This window comes from Sciurus vulgaris, assembly GCF_902686455.1.
Source record: "Sciurus vulgaris genome assembly, chromosome: 10".
NCBI lineage: Eukaryota > Metazoa > Chordata > Mammalia > Rodentia > Sciuridae > Sciurus > Sciurus vulgaris.
Genome location: NC_136470.1, coordinates 81,436,923 through 81,453,046, shown reverse-complemented (window position 1 = coordinate 81,453,046; position 16,124 = coordinate 81,436,923). Strand labels below are relative to the sequence as shown.

Here is a 16,124-nt window from a genome sequence, read left to right as displayed (position 1 = left end):
CTTTGGTTCTATGCCTTCTTTCTATGCCTGAATTTTTCCTTTTGGAATATAAATATTTACTCTGCACCATTATACATTGTATATATGTAATTTGCTTTTGATTTTTAAAATGGCTCACACTGAGAGTTTTCCTTGAGGAGATGTTGGACTTGGAATTTTTGGCAATGCTGGAACTCATTTTAATGAGTATGGGGACACATGGATGGGCTAAATGCAGTTCATACTGTGAGATGAACATGAGTTTTTAGGGGTCAGTAGTGGAACATTATGGTTTGGATATGAGGTGTCAGCCAAAAGCTCATGTGTGAGATAATGCAGGTATATCCATAAGTGATCGAATTAGAATATAAGAACTGTGTCATCAGTAGGTTAATCCATTTGATGGATCAATACGAAAGGCTGTACTGGGTGGTGACATAAACAGGTAGACTGTGGCTGGAGAAGGTAGGTCACTGGGGACATGCCTTTGGGGTTTACATTTTGTCCCTGGTGCCTTGTCTTCTTTCTCTGCTTCCTTGCTATCATGAACTGAGCAGCTTTCTTTCACTACATCCTTTCACCATGATATTCTGCATCACTTTAGGCCCAGAGCAATGAAGTTGGCTGACCATGGGCTGAACCTCTCAAGCCATGATACAAAATAAACTTTTCCTCCTTTAACATACTCTTGCTGGGAATGGTGGTATATGCATGTAATACCAGTGATTTGAGAGACTAAGGCAGGAGGATTGCATTTGAGGCTAGCCTCATTAACTCAGTGAGGCCCTAAGCAACTTAGTGAGATCCTATCTCAAAATTAAAAAAAAAAAAAAAAAAAAAAAAAATGAAAATAACTGGGATGTAGTTCAGTAGTACAGAACCCCAGGTTTCAATCCCCAGTAACACACACACACACACACACACACACACACACACACACACACAAACACACACATTATCCATTCAACAAATATTTAATAAGTTTACATCAAGTGTCAATCACTTTTTTTAGGGACACATTAGTGAAAAAGATGCTCTCTTAGGATTTTGCAATGGCATTAACCTTTAAAGAGTTTTGAGAACACCTGGTAACAAGTGACTCTCTAACCAGACTTCTCCCAATTATCCTAAGGAATCAGAGTATCCCAGACTAAAATTCCTTAAAATTGCTTTTAAAAATTGGTCATGATTATGGTCTGCAATCTGACCTGGTCTAGGGTTTTCTAGATAGATAGAAGATGGAAGAATACTGACTTCCCTCCAAATGTTATTAAGAATGACTAATAAAAATGACGGCGAGTCTTGGGAAGTTTGGAGTATGCCTAAAAAAATTAATGTCCCAAGTTCCTTGGAGTTTCTGAAAATGAAGTAATAGCTCAGGGACAAATCCAAAATGAAAAAACATTTCATACAAACGCAATTTACTCCAGGAATTCTCAGTAACTGTTATTGCTTTTTGTGGCAACTATGTTTCACAGAGGGCTCGTTTCATTTCAAGCTTTCCTTTGTAGGCTCACAATCCGGGAGAAGTGTGGGAAGAAGGACGTTATCTGTGTACATCATCTGATTCTGTGAAATTGCTATGTTAAAATGTAATCCATGAAATATGGCTGCATGATTAATTACAGACAAAGAAACTTGAACCTAATTACCAGAAAGTTACAAGCCACTCCACTAACTTGATATAAATGCTCTACAATGGAAAAGAGGGCATATGCGTATTTTATAGACCTCCTGCACTTTCAAATGATCTTTCCATACCTGAGTAAAATAAAGAAGAAATGACATCTAGATGAGGCAAAAAAATAATAATAATTATGGCTTATTATTTGTCATAAAGTTCCAAGGTGGCTTGATTTTTTCCCTGTGTGTCAATGAATATGCACTCTGAAAGAGAGAGAGTTCTCCCTCCCTGGAAGAGCCCAGGAATAGCCCAACTGACCACAATCACTTAAAACACATTCCTGGGTGATTCCTGGTAGGACATTTTTTCCCAGTTTCATGCCCCTTGACTTTTGATTTGCTAAATTGGCAAGTCACTATTCACACCTTGTTTCAGGAGAAAAACATTATCTATCTCAATCTTCATTTCTTTTTCACAACCTTCATAGATGAGAAGGCAGTGAATAAATTTTAGGAAACAATATTGCAAAACGGGACTCAGAGAAGGGAGAGAGTAGGTTAAGGGTAGAGTACAGAGCCCCACTCCCCACAGATATAAGAATAAGTTCATCACTTTCGTGCAGAGCAACAAAGAGTTCTCTATGAAAGGATTTCCTCCTTTCATAAGTGTCTATCTCCTCTTCCGACAAAGACTACAGAACTATTCACATTGTTACATAAATGTGTTAATGGGGAAACCATTCAAACATTTGCAGTTGACACTCTGAATTTATGCATATGAACAAAATTGAGAGACACAGTCATTCCTGCCCTTAAAGATATGCCATTATGGTAAAAAAAGGGAAAATAAATATAACATATTACTATGAAAGGAGAAAGAAGAAAATTTTACAAAGTATCAATTGGAGAAGAAGAAGAGGAAGGAGAAGAAGAAAGAAAGATCAGACCTCCTGGGGTGGGAGGTGGATTCTCAGCACAGAATAACTTGGAGCCTCAGTCTGGTTTACTGAGTAACATTTCAAGTTATACCTCATCAACAGCTTATGCTGCATTCAAGTTTAAGTTCCAAGAGTCAAGTAGCACCTCCTGATATTACTGGTTGTTTGCATGTCCCTGTCTGTGGGTGGGCTGTAAGCCATTCTCAGAAAGGCAGTGAATACTCTTTCCCAGATCTTTGCACATGGTATGCCATCTGTAAATGTTAAGTGAATGAATGTATTTCTGACACTGAGAATGTCAAGACTTTGGAAATTTTTCTTCTACTCCAATAAAACTTTTTTTTTTTTTTTTTTTTTTTTTTTTTTTTTAGTGCTGGCAAAAATAATAGATGAAGGGATTCAGTCTGAGTACAACCTTGAGACAGTAAGTTGGAAGATTGGTTTGTGCCCTTCCTGCTCAGTGGATTGATTCAAGGATTTGAGTCTTTGGGATGTCAAAGAAATGATTTTAAAAAGTAGACCTGAAAACAATGAAAAATGTCTGTCATCAGCATCACAATGATTGATCACCATCAGCCAGATAATTATAGAGGTTGAAAACTGTTACAAACATAAAACCTAAAATAGATGCCTCAAGGTTAACACACCCTAATTATCTTTTGTGACATTGTATAAGCAACTTTATATTCATTTTCTAAAGGTAAATCTGGAAAAGTAGAAGGAAATGAAGTTATCAAGGATTATTTCCTATATCCCAGAAGATATTAAAATGATAGGAGAAATGTTCCCTTTGCTCTCTTACCCAGCAAGGCCAAGCAGGATCAAACTTCTCTAATACGACAACCACTCTAAAATAGTGTATTTCGTATTTCACAGAATACCCTGACATCATTATAGTGGGGTATTCAGCGATAAGTATATATGTACATAAAGTGTATACACGAAGGTGCATCAAAAATAAATAACAGCAAAACACACAGAAAACTCCATGCTTTCAACAGTTTATACATCTCATGATATTTATACTATTAAGTCCCTTGAGACAAGCTATTTAGTAATAAAAATCCAAAGTGGCTACCTTAATGGCAAACCACAAAAACCATTTGGTGTTAGCTAAGATAGTCAGCATTTAAGGACTTGGAAAGTGAAGAGAGGTGGAGAGAGAGATGGGGATGGGGCTGGTTTCCATTTATAGCTGCTACCTAATTGCCTTTTCTGAAGTCAACATCAATAATATCTGAATACTGTAAACATATGTAAGCTTTTGCTCAAAATAGTCTAACTGGTATCCAGTTAAGGACATAACGGGGTCAGAGTGTGACATTAAAGAAATAATGCTTCTTAAATCCCATTCCATATGTGCTTTATGCCTTCACATTAGTCACCAAAGAAGGCCCCACATTCTTTTCCTTTTGATGATGTCATGTGTATTAGGTCCGTGATTTTAGCTATTTCTTTTTTAAAACACTTTTAAGATGTTGATAGACTTTTATGTAATTCATTTATTTTTATGTGGTGCTGAGACTCGAACCCAGTGCCTCACACATGCTAGGCAAGCACTCTACCACTGAGCCACACCCCCAACCCCTTTGCTATTTCTTAAAACAAGCCTTAAAAGCCTAGTGCACATTTCTTTGATCATTCTTAATGGGAAAAGCATCTTTAAAAAGTGAAAATAAATCTGTTGAATAACACAGGGCTGAAGTTGAGCATTAGTATTTTAAAGATGATTACTGGGCTGTCAGCAGACTAACGTTATTTTCTAGATATATTTAAGAGAAAGTTTAATGATATCTACCTGTGGGAACTGGAAAAAGTCTTCTTAAAGTGGTCATTTCTGTGTGGGCTCTTGAAAGAGTGGTAAAAACAATACAGGAAAACAGAATGGAAAAAGAAGGGACAGCTTTTGCTCAAGGAATGTTAATACATTGTTTTTAGTTAAGTAAAATTTAGGTAAAGTTTAGGGTAAGAAAAATACATAGAAATGTACTTTCAGGACAATATATGAATATCAAGAAGGAATTTGGACTTTATTTCTTGTTCTCCAGAAAATCACTGCAACTTAGAGATGACCAAACTGACTTGATTATATTCTCCAGCTAATTCCACATCCCATTCTTCTACCTAATAATGTCTTCTTACTGTCACTTCATTAGGCTGGAATCCCTGTTTCTCTGGAAACTGAAATGAAGAGAAATTTTATTACCAAGAGCATCTTTTAACAAAACGTGCTACATAAAACCAGCACCTACTGATGAGAGATAAAAGAACAGTTACTTTCTAGATAATAACTGTTAAAAGTCAGCAATTCATTAAGAAGTATTAAAGGTGGAAGTTAAAAGAGGTTCTTATATGCCATGGCCACAAAAGCAAAAATGTGGAAACAAATGCCCACTGACCTGAGAACTGACTCACCAGACATGGCTACACTCCCTCCAGGGAACACAGTCTGCACACCACACGAGCCCTAAGGTCACCTCTCTTCACAGGAGCACACTTTTCATAGGAAATGTGTGTGCAACATGAATGGGCCTCAGGCCTTTATAACACAAATACATTTTAGAAATTTAGTGCTTAATAAAATGAACAAACATTTAAATGTCATCCAGAGCAAATTGTAACATTTTGAATGTGGTCTAATAAGATTGTAGGGCAAGGATTGATTAATTTTTTGGATCTAGTGTACATTTAAGTGTTCTTGGAAAGCTGAAAATCACCAATTTGGGAACAATTATTGATTAAATAGACATTGTGTATATGACAGGGTTCTTAAAAATGCAAATTTTGACTAAGGCATCAGAATAGAATAGATACAAATTTCCCAAATGTGAAGCCAAAAAAAAAAAAAAAAAAAAAAAAAAAAGAGGCCTTACAAAAACTGGTTATACTACTCTGAATTCCAAAAGGAAGATATAGAGAGTTTGAGGGTAGAGGAGGTCTTGAAACTTAGAGGATGGACTTTAGTAGGGCCATTTCGAAGCTTGATCTCCCCCATTATCTTGGAAAGCATAGTAGACCAATGTCAAAATGGAGTGCCACCTGGAAGTTTAGAAAGCAAGGATGAAGAGTTGATCCTTGACTGACCTAAACTCCCTAAGCTGGTAAAGCAGAAGAGCAAGTGTTCTGGAGAAAACAGGTGAGAGCAACAAGGCAAAAAGAGCCAGGCTGCAGTCACTGCGATTCCAATCCAGGAAGATGGAGCTGCGGGATGAAAGGTCTCTAACAGGGAAGTATGTGTGGACTGGAAACTGAAAACCATGGGCATAAAGAAGAGGTTTGAAGATGAAAAACCATCACTAAACTAATGGAGTTGCAGTTGGAGAACCCAGTAAGGGAAGTCTTTGAATAACCCATTAAAAAATAAAAACACTCTAGGTAAGAGTTGCCCCCAAATATCTTCTTTTTATTATAATTTTAATGTACATACTTTTGAAGAACAGTGTGATAATTTATACACATATACACTGAGGATTTAATCAGGGTAATTGGCATTCCATCTCCTTATCATTGCTTAGTATGTAAGCCTTTGAGCTCCTCCTCACAGTACCAATCAAGTAGCAACTGTGCCTCCCTTTCTGTTCCTCCCTCTCCATATTCCAGCACCCAGGGGATCAGAGTATTTGGCGTAAGAACAGGGAGGTGAGTGAAAATGTAGGTGGCCTTCCTGTAAGCTTGCCCCAGCTAGTGGCTGATTTGGAGTTGGAGAATGAAATGAGTGACATTAGAATAAAGAAGGAAACATTTATATTATACTGGACTAGACTGAGAAATTCACATGTATTCAATGAAAAACATGTTACAACTTTAAGAAAAGCAAAGGGTTTCATCCATGGTCATGGAGAAAATTCCCCCCCAGTCATGGGGAAAATTCCCCCCAGTGTATAAATTTTTAAAGGACAAGGAAAGAAAAAAAATCAAACTGTATTTTTATTTCATTCTATGTCATGCTTATTTAATGTATGATTTCACAATGTTTCTCAAATGTATCATATAAAATCCCAGAGAAGTTTACTTAATTCTGGCAGCATCTCTGTGCAATATATATATATATATAGATATATATATATATAGATATATATAGATAGATAGATAGATATACACACACACATACATATATATATAATTTTATAGCTGAAGAAACTGAGATTAAAGGAGACTATGATTATTTTAGCAGCTCACTTTAACTGAATAGTCACATGCTAGACTTCTAAACATTTTATATATTTACCTTATTTAGTTTTCACAATACAACTATAAGGCAGTCACTGTTTTATTCCCCACTTTATAAATGAGGAAACTGAGGCACAGAGATATGAAAATCCACAGCCAGCAAATATATGTTCAGTAATCACAGTCAGCAGCCTGGTTCCAGACTAGTCCTAATGGTTAGATGTGTAGAACAGAGAGTAAGTAGCAAAGTCATAATCTGAGCCAGCACTCCTGAAGGGGTGCTCCCTGTATCAATTAGAGAGGACTCACCTGTGTCATAAAGAATAACACAAGAGATATAAAAGGAGCAGGGGAGTATACCGTACACCATGGCTGTCACCAGTTTGTGATATGAGGTAAATAACTCTCTTTCTCTGAGCTTGAGTTTCCACATCTATTAAATTAGAGGAATGGACTGAAGAGTCTCCAGAGTCCCTTATAGATCTGAATTTTATTTCTAGCTCTGAAAAAATATGTGTGTGGTGGACAGGTAATACATATTAAATTATGCAAACAATTTAGCTTAGCATCTGACTATATGACTGATGAAACACTTATAAATTTACATAAGATACTTTTTGAAAAATGCTATCTTAACACGCAATCAAAAATGTCTTTTTATAACACATCAACTGGATTAAAATATAAGACAATTTCAAAGATCTAAGAAGCTTAAATGTAATTTTTTAAGGTAGTGTGATGGGGTTATACTTAGATTCATTATTATTATTTTTAGAATGGCACAGCTGTTTTGGCAGCTTGTTTTGTGAATCCTACTTTGCAAATGTAATGAGATTTTTTTTTCAAACAAATTTTAGTTAATGGAGCAGAAAACACATTTATTTCCTTGTCACATCTTAGCATTAAATAAGAAATGTAATAAGAAATGAATCAGAGTTTAAAATTTGAAACATGGTATTTGGCCTCTTTACTTGCTAGTTGTAAGATTAGAAAATAACTCAATACTTTATTGTCTTTCCACGTATTTTTAATATTATCCATGATAAGAAAATATTGTTCAGAGTTTCATTTTCTGTCATGTAAGTATTTCACTATTTTAAAAATCAAAAGTTATGATACTACTGCCTCGCCAAAACAAAATCTCTGGTAGCTGAGTAGAAACATGAATCTGATGTAATTCAGGAATGTCCTATGTACCAAATATTGCTCTGAATGCCTTACATTTATTGATTTTTAAAAAATTCCCACAATGCACATATATTCTATTATCCCCATTTTACAAATAAGGAAACTGAGGCAGAAAGTGCTGCTTACCCAGAGTAAGTCAGTTGGTAACTGGAGAGCTTGGATGTAACCCAAATTGTTGATGGATGCAGAGTAAAATCAACAATAAAAGAACAGAATAATAATGCTAACACTATATGCTAAAATATTCTAATTTCTAGCCAAAATGCTTTATGCTCACAGTGATATCAGATGAATTTCATTTAAGGTCTGTTTCAAAAGTGTAAACTGTATGCCTTTTTGTGAAATTGTATTTATTTTTGGACTTTATTGCATTACAACAATTTGGTAAGCTCTTGCTTGTAAGAGAAATTTTGTTTTTGAGTTATTTACTGAGCTGAACAGTGCAGCCTGTGAATTGGGTTGCATGTTTCCTTCTATTTTTGACAGTTTTTCACAGTCAGCATGTGAGGGTGTATTCATTTCCTCGGGCTGCTGTAACAAATTACAGTACCACAAACTGGGGGACTTAAAACAACAGAAATTTCTTCAGTCACAGTTCCAGAGGCTAGAAGCTTGAGATCAAAATATCAATAGTGCCATCTTCCCTCTGAATTCTCTAGGAAATCTGAGGTTCTATACTAACACATCATCCCTGCAAAAGGACTTCACAGATGTCTCCATGGCTGCGACAGGCAGCACTGTGACCTTAACCTGGGAACTTAGAAACACAGGAGGAAAATAGGCTTCAGAGATCCCTCAGGTCTGGGGTGGAGGGGTTTACAGGCAGTTCTCTGGGCAATATGCCCAGAACTCACCTAAAACACAACAAATATGTGTCTTCAGCCCTTCTGAATCTGTTCCTTTTGTTCTTATGCAATTCTAGGTATTAAGCCTTTAATATTTCAAATTATTACACTTCTTGTAAAAGCTTCCTAATTACACTAAAGACTGTGGTATAGGACTGACTGGTTACTTGGAGACTGCATGTAGAGCTAGCTCCATATATCTTCAATAAAGTGTATATTACAAACAAGAACTAACCCAAATTCTTCTGAATAACATGAAAGACAAATTTCTGTTTAATTTGATGTCTGTAAACTCTTCATCCACTCTAAAAACTGTAATATCATGAGATACTTTTAATTAATATAGGACAAATAAAATACATAATTAAAATTATCATAAAGATTATATTTTCAACACTTATCCTTGAACATATCACTGCTAAATATTTCTTAACAACTGTCTTATTAATTCCCTAGAGTGTATGATCCATTTGTTCACAGATTTATCCACAATATCTTGATAAATGCCTGATATAGGCTAGTTGTGCAACACTTATTTTTTAATAAGTAAATGAATAAAATTAAATCTAGAAGAAAAATAAGAGAGGACAAATTTACTAGATGAATATACAATGGGTCCCTCATTGCTATAGTCAATAATGATTTGTACTAATAGAGGTGTTGTTGTAGAGCTCTTCTGCTGTGTTCCATCTCTAAACAATCCCTCTGGGAGATGCTGTTTCAAAAATGTCCTTAAGGAAGAGTAAAGTTTGCTAAGCCTCAAAATTAAACAATAAGAGCTATGTAAATGAGTATATTTTTGTTTTAATTTTGGCTTCCGAGTAGCTGTTGGTCAAATTATTCTGTCAAATATAAAAGCTCCATAGGTCTTTATGCTTATGGATGCTACCTAATTTTTATGCATATACTTTAATCTCCTGTTTTAATTTTTATATTCTATAGTTTGAAATTTTCATTTATGATTGATATGTGACTTTTGTATTATAAATTTCCATGAACCACCTCAAACCTAATGTGAACTAAGACAATTTTTAAAAGAATCACTCTAGTAGTCCTTCACAATATGACCTCAAATTAATTTTTCACTCTTTTCCCCCACACTAACAATTAATTCTTTAGAATAGTTTGCTTTGTAGAAGAAAAGAGAATTCTCCAAAAAATCCACTCATAGTTTCCCCTATTATTAAAATCTTGCATTACTATGGTACACTTGTTACAATCAATAAACAAATATTAATGCATCATTATTAAATAAAGTCCCTAGATTTTACTAAGGTTCACTTTTTGTGCTGTGCAGTCCTACAGATTTTGAAAACTACATGTTGTTATATGTCCATGATTGCAGTCTCACCACATAATAGTTTACTGTCTTAAAAATTCTATGTGGACAAATTTCACCCCTCCCTTCCGTAGGTCCCTTGAACTCATGGCAAACACTGATCTTTTCACTGAGTCTGTATTTTTTCCTTTTCCAAAATGACATATAATTGGAATCACACAGGATGTTGTCTTTTCAGACTAGCTTCTTCATTAAGTAATGTGCCTTTAAATGTCTTTTATATCTTTCCATGGCTTATTTCTTCTTTTTGCTGAATAGTATTCCATTGTGTATCCATACCATACCACAGTTTATGTATCCATACCAGTTTATTTATCCACTCATTCATGGAAGGACTTCTTTATTCCTTCCAAGTCTGGGCAGGTTATGAATAAAGCTTATGTAAACATTCATGCGCAGGCTTTTGTGTGGATATAAGGTTTCAGCTCATTTAAGTAAACACCTATGAGCACAATTGCTATATCTTATGTTAAGCCTCAATTTAGCCTTATAATGAATTACCAAACTATCTTCAAAAATGGTTCCACCATTTTGCATTCTCAGGAGCAATGAACCTGCAGCTCCACATTTTTACAAGTATTTGGTGATGTCAGTGTTTAGGATTGTAGTCATTCTAACAAATATGTAATGATATTTTATGCTTTAGTTTTGTAATTTCGTATGGTTATATGATGCTTAACACCTTCAGATAAGCATGTGTGTGTTCATTCATTCACTGGTAAAGTGGATTTTTACTCATTTTTAATTTTTTTGTCTTATTATTGAGTTTTAAGAGATTTTTGTACATTTAAGATACAAATCTTTTCTCAGAGACATATGATTTGAAAATATTTCTCTACATTTATGAATTGTCTTTTCATTTTCTTAACAGTTGTCTTTTATAGAGCAAGAGTTGCAATTGTAGTAATGACTAACTTAATGAAAGGTGTCAGGTCTGCATGCTGTTGGTTTTGTTTTATTTTGCATGTAAATGTCCAGATGATAAAGTGCCATTTGTTGAAAAGACTATTTTTACTCTATTGGTTGCCTTTGCTCCTCTATCAGAGATCAGTTGGCTACAGTGGTGTGAGCTTTCTATTCTACTCCATTAATGAATTTGTCAACTCTTTCATTAATACCACACTTTCTTGATTTCTGTAGTTTTATAGTAAGTCTTAAAATTATGTAGTGTCAGACATCACATCTGACTTTGTTCCTCTTCAGTATTATGTTGGTTACTCTGCATCTTTTGCATTTCCATATGAAAATTTAAAAATTTGTTGATATCCACAAATAATTTGCTGGGATTATGATTAGGACAACATCTAAAGAGAAAGTTGAGAGAAAATAAATGGCATTTCAACAATATTGAATCTTTCATTCATAAACATGGAATATCTCTCCATATATTTAGAATTTTGATTTCTTTCATTAGAATTTTGCAGTTTTCCTTATGTAGATCTTGTATATATTTTCCTAGATTTACACATAAGCATTTCAATTTTCTTGGAGCTAATATAAATGGTGTTGTAATTGTTAACATCAAATTCCAACAATTCATTGTGGTATAAAGGAAAGCAACTTAATTTTCATGTTAACCTTGTACTCTACAACTTTGTTGTCACTGTTTCTTTATTCCAGAAGTTTTTGGTGATTTAAAATTTTCTACATAGTCATGTCATTTGCTAACAAAGAGAGGAATATTTCTTTCTTTCTAATCTATACACCTTTTATTTCCTTTTCGTTATTGAATCAGCAAGAACTTCCAGTGTGATGTTGAATAGGAATAATGAGAGGGAACATCCTGGTCTTGGTCTCCATCTTAGTGGGAAAGGATCAAACTTCCAACTTCTAAGTATGATGTTCACTAAGGTTCGTGTACCTGTTCTTTATCAAGTTGAGGAAGTTCTCCTCTATTAGACTGCTGAGAGATTTTATCGTGAATAGATATTGGATTTTGCCCAATGTTTTTTCTGCACTTATCATTATATATTTATTTTCTTTCTTTATCCTGTTGATGTGATGGATTACACTAATTGATTTTCAAATGTTGAACCAGAATGGTATACTTGGAATAAATCCCAATCAGTCACAGAATATAAGTCATTTTCATAAAATAATTGTTGGACTCTATGTGCAAATATTTTGTTAAGAATTTTTACATCTATATTCATGACAGATACTGGTCTGTAATTTTTATTTCTTGTAATATTTTTGCCTGAGTTGGGAATTACAGTAACTCTGATCTCATAAAACAAATTATCTACCTCTATTTTCTCTATGAAATTATAGAGAAATGGTAAAATTTTTTCCTTAAATATTTGGTAGAATGTACAGACAAAACTATCAAAGCCAGGTGTTTTCTGTTTTTAAGGTTATATATTTAATTTCTTGAATACAGACCTATTCAAATATGTTGTACATCTGATATTTACACTTCTTCATCCATCTGATAAATCTGCTACCCTATAACTTCTGACAAACATCTTCCCATTTTCTCTGACCACCCCAATCTCTATCCTAAACCTGCACTTTTGTTCTCTATCTCTGTGTATTTGCTTTTTGTTTTTAAATGCTTCATGTAAGTTATATATATGAAATAAAATATATATGCAATATTTTTGTTTCATTTAGTTTTAATTATTTTTTTAATTCTCTGAGGATTGCTTCCTTGACCCATGTATTGGTTAAACTCCAAGTCCACTAGGATGTTTCCAGTTATATTTCTGTTATTTCTTTCTAGCTCAATTCCATTTTAGCATGAGAGCATATTTCATATAATTTACACTTTTAATTTATTAAGAAATGTTTTATGTTCTGACTTGGGGAATGTTCTATGTGTGCTTCAGAAGAATGTGTATTCTGTTGTTGGATAAAATATTCTGTAGATGTCAATTAGATATAATTGATTGACAGTGATATTCATTTTGACTATATCCTGACTGATTTTCTGCGTACTGTCTGTCCATTACTGAGATAGGGGTGATGGAGTTGAACTAGAATGGTGGATGCATCTGTTTCTTCTTGTGATTCTATCAGTTTCTGTCTCACCTATTTTGATGTGCTACTGTTAGGGACATACACATTAAGTACAGTTATGTCTTTTTGGAAAACTACTCCATTCATTATTGTATTTCTGGTCATTATCCTTAATAATTTTCTTTGCTCTGAAATCTGTGTCTTAAATGAAAATAACAACTCCAGTTTTCTTTTGATTATTGTTGACACTGTATATGTGTCTCTATTGCTTTATTTTGAAACTATATGTGTATTTATATATAAAGTATGTTTGTTGTAGACATCATATAATTGGGTCTTGGCTCTTTTTTTATCTACTCAATGATTTCCCTCTGGTGTGTTTAGACCATTCTGAGATTAATATCCACCATATTTGTAACTGTTTCCTACTTGTTAATGTTCTCCCCCTCCCTTCTCTTTTGCCTTCCACTTTTTTATTACCTTCACTGGTTTTAACTGAGCATTTTACATGATTCCATTTTATCTCCTTTCTTAACATATCAAATATACATTTATGACTAATCCAAGATCACTTTCAAATAATATTGCTTCACTATGAGTGCAAATTCCTTACAACAGAATACTCCCAATTCCTTCCTTCCATCCCCTATAATATCTGTCATTCATTCATTTCACTTACCCATAAGCTAAAATAACCAAGTATGTTGTTGTTATTATTATTTTGAATAAACTATTATCCATTAAATAAATAACTAAGAAAAAGAAAAGATTGATTTTACTTTCATTTACTCCTTCTTTAGCACACTTTCTTAGATCCTGTGTGACCTATATTATCTTCCTTCTCTCTGAGGAACATATTTAACTTTCTTGTGAGACAGAAAGACTACTCCCAACAAATTCCCTCAATTTCATGCCTTTATTTCTTCTTTAATTTTGAAAGATAATTTTTCTGGATATGGACTTTGCCATTAGTGGGTTTTTCTCTTTCAGCACTTAATTTTACTCCGTTATCATCTTGCTTGTAAGTTTTTTGATGATAAGTCTGATGTAATTCTATTCCTTGCTCCTCTGAAGCTGTGATACCCCTTCACCTAGTCTGTTACCTCAGTTCCCTGATGAATGTAAGAGTTATTGATTTTCAGTTTGTTCAGATTTGTTTTCTTGTGAAAAAAGAAATGATGACTTCTAAGTTTTCCACAGGTAGAACTGGAAGTCAGAAGTTCATGTTTCACTGCTCCTGCCATGCACTTGTATTTTCTCCTTTATATGAGCTGTTCCTTCGGTCTGGAATAGTCTTCCTCCTTTCCATATAACAAGAGCCCCAACTTCTCCTACTACCTGGCTCATGTATTACTTCCTCTCTAAAGTCTTTACTAAGGAGTTATTCACTTAACTATGTTTTCTCATGCCCTAGATACATTGCATAATAATGTAACTTATCATACTATATAATGATTAGATTCAATTACTTACAGTGTGACACAAGTTATAGGTACATATTGTGGGCAATGAATATAAGCTATAAATGTTAAGAATGGAACATTAATACTTTATTAATTCAGGTTTGTTCTCTTAAGTCTCTGGCTTTGGTTCACTTGCCACTTCCTTTCTGCAAGAGCTATGTCAGGTAGTCCCTGAGATGATATTTTTTGAGCTTACAATGGAATCCTCTGGTTCTAGTCTTATTTCTTATGTGAAGCCTATAGCAATTTAGTAAGATGGTTCCAAAGACACAAATTAGTAACACAAACTCATGAGATTCGGAAGATTGATTATGCTTTCCCAGTGCTCATTAAATTCTGTGATAAGGTTAAGAAGACTCTCTGGATGATTCAAAACCCTACTACCATGTTAACATAGGCTAATATCATTTACCTTGCCATTGTTACAAGCTTCTTCCTTAGATGATTAGAATCGCTTTGTATATTAGCCAATCAATAAGAAACCAGACTGAGCAGTTGCTTAGCTTGAATATGAACCAGAAGCTCCCTATCTGGGGCCTGGATCTCTTGATGGGAGTGATAGGAAGAGATCTGCCCCAATATTGACAAAGGCTTATACGTAACTGAACCTTTGGTGATCATGATATTCAGTCCTTGACTGCTATAATCATTTATTAGAATTGTATTCTGGTATAGTTAAACATGAATAAATCAAAAATGGGGAATTGAATTTATGCCCTATAAAGGCATTTTTTCTTAAGACAATACCTCCAGAATCTAGTACTGTGACTGATATACAAAGAGAACTCCATAAAAAAATAAAAGGACTTCCTAAAGTTCCATTCCGAAGTAGAAGGTAAAGAGGAAAAAGGGAAAAGCTCCAGTTTCTCTAGTGTTCTTTCAACCATGTGGTTATTCTTCCCAGTAAATTCTCCCTCTTGACAATTCTCCTACAGATCTTGGAAAGCGGGGGAGATGCTTCAGAATAAAACTGCCCAGACAGGCTACTAATATTCCTCGTTTAGAATTAGGCCCGTAGAACAGTTTATGATGTATTGGACAATATCAAGTATGGAAAGACTAAAAGCTCTAAGTTGTCAGGAGAGTTATATTTTGCCATGCATAAAAATGAAATCTATTTTACTTTATATAATTAATTCTATTGATTAAATTAAATAAATAAAAATCCAAGTTACAAAAATCAAGTCCTAATTTTTGTCTTGTAATTCGTAGAAGGCTTAAACAACTCTCAATAATCAAGTTATAGAATAAAACCAGTGCCCATCAACAGAAGAATATATGAAGAAAATGTGGTATATTTGGACAATGGAATTTTTACTCATCCATAAAGAAACATAAAATCATGTGTTTTGCAGGAAAATGGATGGAACTGGTGATCTTCATGGTAAGCAAAATAAAACACACAGAAAGATGAGTGTTGTGTATTTTCTACTATAGTTGGAATCTAGGGGGAAAAAAGATGACACAAATGTAGAAAGGAGATTATTAACAAAGAAGAAGGGAGTCAGAGAAGGCAGAGAAGAGAGCATAAAGGTAGGCAATGGTAGAGTAGAAATGATCATAACACATTATTTGAACATGTAAATGACAAAATGAAACCCATGATTCTGTATTAATTAAT

The 16,124-nt window shown here is 34.1% G+C and overlaps 1 protein-coding gene and 1 long non-coding RNA gene across 4 annotated transcripts in view; one reads left to right on the top strand and one right to left on the bottom strand.

The window, feature by feature from the left end:
- FGF12 (fibroblast growth factor 12) overlaps positions 1-16,124 on the bottom strand; it is a 526,942-nt gene that overhangs the window by 105,212 nt on the left and 405,606 nt on the right. The window lies entirely within an intron of this gene.
- On the top strand, positions 6,402-15,306 carry LOC306670895. Its single transcript, XR_013766531.1, has 2 exons — positions 6,402-6,572; positions 6,622-15,306. It is a non-coding gene; the product is annotated as an uncharacterized lncRNA (long non-coding RNA).